Source organism: Crinia signifera, chromosome 1, assembly GCF_055691185.1.
Source record: "Crinia signifera chromosome 1, ASM5569118v1, whole genome shotgun sequence".
In the NCBI taxonomy this organism is placed as follows: Eukaryota; Metazoa; Chordata; class Amphibia; order Anura; family Myobatrachidae; genus Crinia; species Crinia signifera.
Genome location: NC_139217.1, coordinates 220,618,049 through 220,630,013, shown reverse-complemented (window position 1 = coordinate 220,630,013; position 11,965 = coordinate 220,618,049). Strand labels below are relative to the sequence as shown.

Genomic DNA, 11,965 nt, shown 5'->3' with positions numbered 1-11,965 from the left:
GTGGAGAGGCGCTGCATTTGTTTGACATGTCTCTGACGGACGCTCTTGCGACCCAGTTGCACAGATGTTCCAGTAATGAGACGCTTTTGCGTCTGAGTTGTTATTACGGCAGGGTACTACAGTAAAGTACTTTACTACTATTGTGCTGTGTCCACCAAGCTGTACTGTTCTATAGATAGTGTACACACTAATAAATAAAATTACATTGCATTGCGTACAGAATTATTACATTAAATTATACTGTACTGTATTGTACGTCTCATTGGTTTTGTTGAAAGGTGCTGGCCTTTGGCTAGTACAGTATTGTAGTTTTAACACACCTAAAAAATTCCGGTTACCAATAAGGCTTTCTTGGCATCTAAATTTGCATGGGCGCTTGAGCGTCTGCACGGGTACTATACTGGTACTATACTGGAGCAGCACGGACGCTAATGCGTCTCAGTATATGTTCTAACGGTCGCCACATTTTGGTGTTATGACATTCACAGTAGGTTACTGATTCGTATAGGGATCATTTTACTTTTACACACAGTACTGTTATAGTCATGTACAGTAAGCTTGTTGAAGTGATACAATGTCTGGTTTTTGAAAAAAAGGGGGGTCACGAAGATGACCACAAGGGAACATACGTGAGGTTTTTGGGGCACACTTGAAAAAATAATAATGATAACGAGTGATTGAAGTATTTAATAATGAGTGTAATAAAGCTTAACTTTTATTGGGATTGATACTAAAAAGGGGGGAGACACTAAAAATATACGATATGGATATATAAATCTAAAGGCTAATTGCCAAACAAGGGTCCTTGGTGCAATTCACAAAGTCAGCGCAATGTTAGAATAGATATACAATATACCTGTAAAGTCAACGCTTATAAACGGATATAATTTAAATAATTAATTAACACCGATGTGTGGATTGGTTGGTACAGGTATGAATTTAAGGATGCTTAACACACTTTATGAACAATAATAATTCAAATCTAAAGATGGAACCTCCGTTGTATTCAAGTATTGGTGGGTCACAGCATGAAATGTGGGGGAGTGCAAAAGAGTTGAAGGTTTAGAGAGTGTAAAGGATAAAGAATATAGAAAGCTTGGGCTGGGTCCAGAAGGTGATCCCCTGTTTGCCTGATAATTACAACACCAGGTATTCCCAGTGAGTCTTCCCACAGGTACTAACCGGGCCCGTCACTGCTTAGCTACTGAGATCGGGATGGGTTCAGGCGATCCAGTGAGGAATGGTAGTAATATTAGCAGGATAAAGGGGCACCAGCATTGTAGCCCAAGTGAAAGTAGGGTGCTTCTGCTTTCAGTGGCGTATATCAGTGGCCCACCCTGTTGCTTACCTGCATTGCAGGGGGGACAGATTTAATGTGACTGATGAGAGAGCACTGAGATGAAGGTTTAGCATCAAAGAGGGGTTGGTGTCAATAATGCGGACCCTCACTTCTGCTGTCCACCATCTACTGATGGTATCAAATGATGGATGAGAGAGTAAAGGAGCGCTGACCCTTCCCCGGAAATACGAGAGGATGACTCGGGTAGAGCAACACACAATGATGTCGCCAGAGGTGTGATATAGATAAACTTAAGTGGCAGGAGTTTGTAACCCGAAAGTGGTGTTTTGTATCCTCATTGGTGGTACACGTTAGTCACCATAGGTGTCAGTATTTGATCATTCCGACTGGGGCTATTGTGACACCTTGAGGAGGTTTTTGCTGAATTGTCCAGTCTTTATACTTTACAGACAGATTTGGGGATTTGTGGCTGCCATTAACTTAGAAATTAATGACCAGACGTACTGAGCATTGGAGGCTGTGAAGATGTGGACAGAATATATGGTATATAAGTCATATAATACATATAATACAATACAGCAGTTCCAGATGTAACTTTGTGTGGTATTGGTTGATCAATACCGTAAGTCGGCTAGTAGATATGATCAAGAACGATACTCTGTAAATCAGCCTCTGAAACTGTGATTAACAAATAGCAGTTCTTGACTGACGATAGTATTTGTACTGCCTGGTCTCAGAAGTATAACATGTTCAGTAATTCCCACTGTAAGTGTGGGAGGGGTAGGTGAATTTAAGTAACATGAAGCAGAGACTAAGAAGTGGTGACAACCGTTAATGTGTTGTCAGGTAATTACCTAGTTGTTATAAATGATAAAGTAATAATCAATGCAGTTACTCACTACGGGAAACATGCAGCAGGCTAATTAGTGATTTTAATATGATCAGCACACCATGCCGAATGACAGGAGCCTTTCAGGAATAAGTACAAGTGTCCTGTAGAAAGATGGTACAGTACTCTGCTAGCGAGTATTTGGCAGGCTAGATAAGAAATGCGGCGCACAATGCACGTTTAACAGGAGCCGTATAACATAAAGCAGAAACTAAGAAGTGGTGACAACCGTTAATGAGTTGTCAGGTAATTACGTTTGGCAGATTAGGTAAGAAATGCGGCGCACAATGCACGTTAACAGGAGCCGTATATACAGTATTTACAGAAATCAGGTGGAGTAGTAAATGACCCAACTGTTAATAAATGAAAAATGAAAAAAGCGGTGTTGGGCTTTAGAGAATCGGCGGCCTGAATACAGTGGCAGAGGCCACTTGCACAAAAGACTGCAGGTGTAGTTTAATGAAATACACAGAACAGCTGCTGGTGAATCAAAAGTGCGGCGCAAGGTTCTGTGATGCGGCGTCTGGTGCCTAAGTGGCACAAGCCGTTTCAACAAAAGGGTATAAACAATACAGACGATAATACAAATGATACAAGTGGCAGGTCCGACAATAGGCTCCCCAGCTCTACGCTAAATCAAAGTGTAATACTTAGCTCCGAGGAGTGGCGCCCGGCGCCATATAGCGGGAGCTGCTGCTTGAAGTGATGGCTGTGACCGGCATGAGAGACGGAGGAGGGAGGTGTGTCAGAGGCGTACCTCACACGTGTTTCGCCTAAGCTTTTTCAAAGGACGCTGTCAGGAGGATAAAACAGCCGGTATTAATGTCCTACTCTGGCCTATAAGAGCCAGGGGGAGGATCGGTATGACGGATGGATTGACAAGCTGTGTTGGCTGATGAACGCCGGGAGGCGGGTAATTGTCACAGTAATTTGGCTATGAAGGTGTTAGATACGTAGAACTGACTAATGACGGATAGAAAATAAAATATAAAAATAAAAATAAATATAAATATAAATAATTATAATAATAAATATAAAAAAAAATATAAAAAATAAAAATATATAATAAACGGGAACAAAACAATACAATGAGATCGTTGGTATGGAGAAAAACGGGGGGACATGTGTGGACCTGAGATTAGTAAATACAGGAGTGATTGTGATCCCTTTGTAGTATGATTGTGACAGTTGTCAATTAATATATGGCCAGAGATGTTTGCCCTTGGAAAGAATTCGTATGGCTGAGATGATTACTGATGTCAGGCTGGCGGTGTGCACAACGTATTGTGGATAGTGGGAGTTGCTGGGGGATTAATTACATGAGACTGACGGTTGAGACAGCATGAGACAAATAAAAAGTAAAAATATGTATGTAAAAAATACAAGAAATACAAGTAAGTGTATGTAAAAAATACGTACAAAATACATGCAGATACTAGATGAAGTTATAATTTATTAGGGCATAAATATAGCTCCATTGAGGAGGACTATGGGAGCACCGTGATAACACAGAAGCTAAAGCAAGTTGATTAGCATTGGGTAAATAAGTATTGAGGGTGCTGAACGATAAGTGGTAAAAAGCCCCAAATAATATAGATGGAATATATATATGAACGGAAGAACTACTTCATATTTGAAAACCACTACTACATCCAGGGAAGAGGTACTGCAATGGGAGCGGCATGTGCTCCCACGTATGCAAACCTCTTCCTTGGGTGGTGGGAGAGGGAGGTGGTGTTCCAGAATGACTCTGACACCGAATGCATCCAAAGCTGGATGAGGTATATCGATGATATTCTCGTTATTTGGAAAGGCTCCAAACTCCACCTTACAAGATTCATCGAACGACTTAACACTAATGACCTTAATCTAAAGTTCACTTTCGAATGCGACAGCAACAGTATCAACTTTCTGTATCTGAGAATTTATAGGGACACCAACAACATGCTCTCTACTGAATTATATCGCAAGTCCACTTCCACCAACAGTCTGCTACATAGCACGAGTTCGCACTTCCCTCCAACCATCGATAACCTACCTAAAGGTGAATTTTTGCGACTCCGACGGAACTGTTCCGATGATAGGGTGTATGAGGAGAAATGCAAAGATCTATCCCAAAGACTTCAGGAACGTGGTTACTTGTGGTTCTCCAAGTCCCAGCATGCGGGGGAGGTCTGCTGGCACTTGTAGTTCTCCTGTATCAAGCAATGTTATGTATGGAAGATTTAACCCTATCAGGCCGGCGTCCACTGGCCACGGACACCGGTGACAGCCCCGGGCTTCAGCCCTGGACGGGTGAAGCCTGGGGGGGGACCACTTTATGGGGGGTCCCCACTCCTCCAGGTACCCCGTCCAAGGCTGACCAGCCACGGTGCTCATGTTTCGGCCAGGGGACCTTATATAAAAAGTTTCCCCCGGCTGTGGCATGACACCGGGGGCTGTTGGAGCCTGGTGCTGGTTTCAAAATATGGGGGACCCCCAGATTTTGTGTCCCCCGTATTTTTGGAACCAGGACCGGTCCAAGAGTCCGGGGCTGGTTTCAGAAATACGGGGGACCCCTATGCTTTTTGTCCCCCTGTATTTTTGGAACCAGCCCCGGCTCAATGAGCCCGGGGCTGGTTATGCTCAGGAGGGGGGACCCCACGCCACTTTTTTTTTTATGAACACAAAATCACACATTTCCTCAAAATCGCACATTTTCATGGCTAAAATTTGCACATTTTCATGCCTAAAATTCGCACATTATTGCACTAAATCGCACTTTCCATTCCAGAATTCGCACCTCATTAAATATGCGAATTCGCGGCGAAAAATGTGATATTAAAAAAGTGCGATAATGGGCGATTTTGAAAGTACGAAAAAAATCTAATCCCATAGAATGTCACCCACAGTATGCGTTACTGCCGACATTGCCCGCCGATGTAAATTACTGTATGGCGGTAACACATACAATCCTTATACAGTATGCTCATAATACTAAACAGTACAGTATATACACAACATTTCTGGCACAGTCCATTTACTGTAGGTTATGCGGCAATTCAGGGGGCATTACTGTGTGCATAGTCCCCTGTCCCACAAAGCTATTCCTTACATTTTTCACAGGCCAGCAATGTCTGTTATCCCTGCCACTGCCCCCCCCCCCCAATGTACTGTATATTTTTTTATGGCGCCTAACATATACAGTACAGTACATTGCTGTTGCAAGTGAATAGATTTTTCCCTATGTGCACAGCTGCAAATTACAGTAAATGTTTGCCGTGCACATGGGTGGGAATTTACCTGATTGCTTGGCTCCGAATATACACAGTCATCAGTTCTTAATCAGGCACCAAGAACAGGAATGCACTAAATAAAATGGCTCCCACCCTTGTAATTCAAACCCTGCCCATTATGTAAATTGCCTTTTACTGTACAGTATATGAAAGATTTTCAGCAAAGTCTTTTGCCTCTTGAAAATGTCTTGCTCTTTGGGTACAATACTGTAGTTCAGTGACAAAGCGGTCAATTTGGTGCTTAAAAATGTAATGCATTTTTTTGCACTTACTGGACTGTGCACTGTCATTTTTAAAAGTGACAACATGCATGCTTGGTGGCCATTGTGACTTCTAACAAGTCTGCAGGTGGCATGAGTATTCATCCATAATACTGTACACAGTTTGTACTGTACTGTACACTGTAGTACACTTTTGTATACAGTACTGTATTGAAAAATACAGTACTTTATGTACAATAAATTACATTACTGGTCAGTATTTACGGTACATTACTGTATTTTGTCTCCACAGTTCCTGACAATAAACATGCTGCCAAAAATCAGCAAAGCAATGAGCCAGATAATCGCTAAGATGAAACAAGAAAACAAGATAACACAACAGATCCAGGCTTGGCTAAAAAGTGGTGTTGTATTTCATTTACAGACTGTGCGCAATTATGCTTTTATGAGGATACGCCCCAGATACAGAACTCCTTCTCACTGTACATTGTAAGTACAGTACTGTATCTTAGCAGATTCTTTACTGTAATTACAGTACTACTGTATACGGTACTGTACCAGGCACGTTCAAACTATGGCCCACCAGCCGTTGTTAAACTACAAGTGCCATCATGCTGTGCCACCGGTTTGCTATTAGAGAATGATAAAATTATGGCAAGGCATGATGGGATGTGTAGTTTCACAACAGCTGGAGGTATGCTGTACAATCGTTTTTGTCTTTGTTATACTATAGGAAAGTCCAAAAGATTGTAGAAGAATTAACTCGTGGTGATGATGAGCACACTGCTGGACAAATAAGAAACATTCTTCATTCGGAATATGATATGGACATTTCACTTTCCAGTAAAGAAAAATGGGATGGAGTTATGGTCAGACAAGGTAATGTAAAATACTGTACAGTACTGTACATCAACCTTAATTTTTCCAGTTACAGTATACCACACTGACGAAGCTCCAGCAAGCGAAGCAGTTGTCTGCTCTAATCACTTCTCAGCGTCGGCGGTACTGACGCCTAAACGCTGCACCCCGGTATATCAGAGGGTACAAGACGCCACTTACCCGGTGCAGCAGGTAAGCAGTGGCAACCTACAGATGGAGCAGGTCTCATCTTGGCTACCTATGGCGAGAGTTCCGCCAGCTGGCCATGGCTGGCCACGGCGCCCGCCATCGCAATACATTTTAAATGTTTGGCGATTCGCTGTGGCGTCTCCGGATGAGTGCAATACCAGTGATCATCCACCAGATGTCACTTTTGAAAACCTCTTTGCGCATGCGTAAAATTTGTGCTGCAGCGCGTGCATGAAGCGCAGAAACTACAGTAAATAATTTATTGTCCCTGGCAAGCCTAGTCAGCGCCTCTCTCACACCACCGGCACGAGCATGATCCCGTCTCTTCGGAGGAGAGGATCATGCTGACGCGGGCGGAGAGGCGCTGCATTTGTTTGACACGAAGGAGCGTCTCTGACGGACGCTCTTGCAACCCAGTTGCACAGATGTTCCAGTAATGAGACGCTTTTGCGTCAGAGTTGTTTTTACGGCAGGGTACTACAGTAAAGTACTTTACTACTATTGTGCTGTGTCCACCAAGCTGTACTGTTATATAGATTGTGTACACACTAATAAATAAAATTACATTGCATTGCGTACAGAATCATTACATTAAATTATACTGTACTGTATTGTACGTCTCATTGGTTTTGTTGAAAGGTGCTGGCCTTTGGCTAGTACAGTATTGTAGTTTTAACACACCTAAAAAATTCCGGTTACCAATAAGGCTTTCTTGGCATCTAAATTTGCATGGGCGCTTGAGCGTCTGCACGGGTACTATACTGGTAGTAAACTGGAGCAGCACGGACGCTAATGCGTCTCAGTATATGTTCTAACGGTCGCCACATTTTGGTGTTATGACATTCACAGTAAGTTACTGATTCGTATAGGGATCATTTTACTTTTACACACAGTACTGTTACAGTCATGTACAGTATGCTTGTTAAAGTGATACAATGTCTGGTTTTTATCAGTGGTCAATCAGCTGCTACTGTATACTGTAGTACAGTACATTACTGTGCTGTACAGTACCTGTCATTTTGTCAAGACAAGCATGTACAGTACAGTAAATTCACATTTACTGTAGGAGCTGATTGGCCAGTGATAAACTACTCACTACTCACTGGCAGGCGCACAGAATGCGACGCTTGTTCCGCACAGGACGCACGTGATCAGCGCGCCATTTTGATTATCAAGATAATATCAACATATCAAGATAACAGAGATGGCTGCACCACGCAGAGCGAGGCCTTTCAGGCGTGGAGAGCTCCTCATCCTGGTGGCTTGGCGGGACAGGCCCCTGGTGTCCAACAGAGAGGTGGTGGAGGCATACCAGGAGGCTAGCCAAACCATCAGGGTGTGCTTCAGGAGGGAGAGGACAATAATTCGCATATTTAATGAGATGCGAAAAACAGCAAAAAGTGCAGTTTTGCAGGAGGGGTCCCCCCTCCTGAGCATAACCAGCCCCGTGCTCATTGATCCGGGGCTGGTTCCAAAAATAAGGGGGACAAAAAGCATAGGGGTCTCCCGTATTTCTGAAACCAGCCCCGGACTCTTGGACTGGTCCTGGTTCCAAAAATACGGGGGACAAAAAATCTGGGGGTCTCCCGTATTTTGAAACCAGCACCGGGCTCCAACAGCCCTCGGTGTCATGCCACAGCCGGGGGACACTTTTTATATAAGGTCCCACGGCCAAAACATGAGCACCGTGGCTGTTCAGCCTTGGACGGGGTACCTGGAGGAGTGGGGACCCCCCCAATAAAGTCGTCCCCCCCCCCAGGCTTCACCCGTCCAGGGCTGAAGCCCAGGGCTGTCACCGGCGTCCCTGGCCATTGGACGCCGGCCTGATATGGTTAGTAACTTGTACAGTAACTACTGTACTGACTTGAGTAAAACATACTGTATCTGCAGTACAGTATACTGTACAGTAGGATTCCCTTAGTGGCCCAAAATGTATCCAGTTTTGATTGAAATTTATGAACAGTAGTTGCTGTAACCACCCCCATCGCCAATGAATGAATGTTACTGCTCTAATGGTGAAGATTCTTCTGAAAGTAATTCAGTACAGAATTTACAGTACAGTATTTTCCTCCAGCCTCAGTACAGTACATGGCCGCGTGTTCTGAACAAAGGCCTGTTACAGTATTTTCACCGTGTACTATCAGGGGTCCAACCATTTACTGTACTGTACGTTACAGTATTTATTTTGACTTTTTTTTACAGTGCCAGTATCCGAAAGCCTCCCCACCACCCAGGCGGAGGAGCTGAGCACCTCCACCCCACCCCAGGACTACGGTGGCCCAGAAGGGGGAAGCCAGAGCTCTGACAGTGGTAATCATTGTTACTGTATTGTTACAGTCACTATTTTCTGAAAGTACTGTATACTGTAGTTCTGAACTGTATTACTGTTATTATTTGCTTATTTTACAATACTTGATATCTTTTATACACAGGGCGGCTAGTCATTGACACTGAGGTGGAGAAGGAGGAGCAGGAGGAGGAGGTGGAGAAGGAGGAGCAGGAGGAGAAGGGGCAGGAGACAGAGGAGCCAGTCCCCAGCACACACGGTAAGTATTTTACAGTATAACAACAGGGGTTATCCTGCCATGTGTACCGGATAATAGTGTACTGTACTCTACTTGTGGGCCCAACATGTGTACCATACTGTATAACACCTGTGGTCCGCCATGTACAGTGATTAATGCTGAAAAAAGACGTTAGCCCATCAAGTTCAACCTACTGTACAGTATCAGACTTCTAACTACTGACTTCAGTAAGTCATACTGTACAGTACAGTAACTACTGTATACTGTAGGATTCCCTTAGTGGCCAAAAATGTATCCAGTTTTGATTGAAATTCATGCACAGTATAAAATCTGGGGTCCAACCATTTACAGTACTTTACGGTACAGTATGTTTACTGTATTTTGTCTTATTTTTCTGTTGCAGTGTCCGAAACCATCCCACCACCCAGGAGGAGGAGGAGCAGCAGCAGCAGCAGCAGAGAAGCACCACCCCCGAGGAGCAGGCAGGACACAGCGCGGATGGTAAGTAGTGTACAGTATAACACCAGGGGGCTCACAATTATTTTCCGGTACACATGGCGGGACGCCATGTGTACCTGAAAATAACTGTGAGCCCACCCTGTAACATACTGTACAGTAATACTGCACCTCCACCACTGCCGCTGAAGTCCACTCTATCCTTAAATCCGCTTCTACCTCCACCTGCCCACTTGATCCTATCCCCTCCAATATTATCCGTCGTCTCAGTCCGTCAGTCTGCTCTCACTTGGCTCACCTCTTTAATCTTTCCCTATCCTCTGGGATCTTCCCTTCCTCCGTCAAACACGCTCTTGTCTCCCCAATTCTCAAAAACCCAAATCTGGACCCCAACTCTCCATCCAACTACAGGCCCATCTCCCTCCTCCCTTTTGCCTCCAAGGTCCTAGAACGTCTGGCCTATAATCGTCTCCTAAGCCACCTTACTGCTAACTCCATTCTAGACCCCCTCCAATCCGGGTTCCGACCTTTACATTCCACTGAAACTGCCCTGACCAAAGTCACTAACGATCTACTATCGGCTAAATCCAAAGGCCTCTTCTCTATTCTCATCCAGCTTGATCTGTCAGCTGCCTTTGACACTGTTGACCACCCTCTCCTGCTCAACACCCTCCGCTCCTTTGGCATCACTGGCATACTGTAGTTGTCTCCTGGTTCACCTCATACCTCTCTGATCGCTCCTTCTCTGTCTCCACTCCGAGCTCCTCCTCTCCTACTACCCCGCAGCCACTCGTTGTTCCCCAAGAGTCAGTCCTTGGCCTTCTCCTCTTCTCCCTCTACACCACCTCTCTGGGCACCCTCATCAGCTCCTATGGTTTCCATTACCACCTTTATGCTGATGATACCCTAATCTATCTCTCCTCCCCCGACCTATCCCCATGACTCCTGTCCAAGGTCTCCGAATGCCTCATGGCCATCTGGATGACCCAACGCTTCCTGAAACTAAACATGGCTAAAACTGAACTTCTAATCTTCCATCCCCCGAACATCCCCTCTTCTCCCACTATCTCCATCAGCATTGGTGAAACCGAGATCAGGTCCACCGAGCATATACTGTTTTGTACATTGCAAACTAACCTCTTTTTCTGTGCCTTTCCATAGTGGGGACACTGACAGGAACCAGGTGCTGCACAGTCCGTACGACCCCGGCTGCCACGGCCAGAATAGATTTTGGTGACCCATAATTGTGGTGCAACTGTCATGGTTACACTACTGAACATGTTTCCTGGATACTGTACAGTACATTGCAAACTAACCTCTTTTTCTGTGCCTTTCCGCAGTACCACCCACCCAGATGACACTGAGGCCCCGCCGATGACGAAACAGCGAACCTGCTCCCCCCGGGCCGTCAACAGCTGGTAAGTACTGTACTCTCCATTTCATCTGCTCTGAGACAGAGACGGCAGGGGTGACACATACTGTAGACAATGGGGACACTGACAGGAACCAGGTGCTACACAGTCTGTACGACCTCCCCTCTCCTCCCAGCACAGCGACCATGACACATCCGGATGCCGCGGCCAGAATACATTTACTGTAGGTGACCAGAATTGTGGTGCAACTGTCACAGTTACACTACTGAATATGTGTTCTGGATACTGTACTGTATGTTTTAAACTAACCTCTTTTTCTGTTCTTTTCCGCAGTTCCACCCACCCAGATGACCCTCCGCCACCGCCGCTGCAGGACCAGCGAACCACCCCCCCCCCCAGGCCATTGGCAGCTGGTAAGTGCTGTACAGTACTCTGATTTCATCTGGGACAGAGACGGCAGGGGTGATGCATAGACAATGGAGACACTGACAGGAAACAGGGACTACTGTACATGGTTTATACTATCCATACGACTTCCTCTCTCCTCCCAGCACGACGGCCGTGACACATCCAGATGCTGAGGCCAGAATAGATTTTGTTTACCATAATTGTGGTGCAACTGTCAGTTACTGTACAGTACACATTACTGAACATGTGTCCTGGATACTGTACAGTACAATACAGTACTTTGCAAACTAACCTACAGCTTTTTCACAGACAACCTTGACCGTGAAGGGCTGCGGCTCCTGTGGCCCATATTTCACAGGATGGTTCGGATGGTCTGCAGAGCTGTGGCGGGCAGCCAAACTCCCCCAGAGGACAGAGTGTCTAGAGGTAAATCATACTGCACTGTTTCTC

General features: G+C 45.0%; 1 pseudogene; it reads right to left on the bottom strand.

The window, feature by feature from the left end:
- Positions 1–1,134: 1,134 nt before the first annotated feature.
- Positions 1,135–1,252, bottom strand: LOC146040540 (5S ribosomal RNA; annotated as a pseudogene).
- Between the last annotated feature and the right edge of the window lie 10,713 nt (positions 1,253–11,965).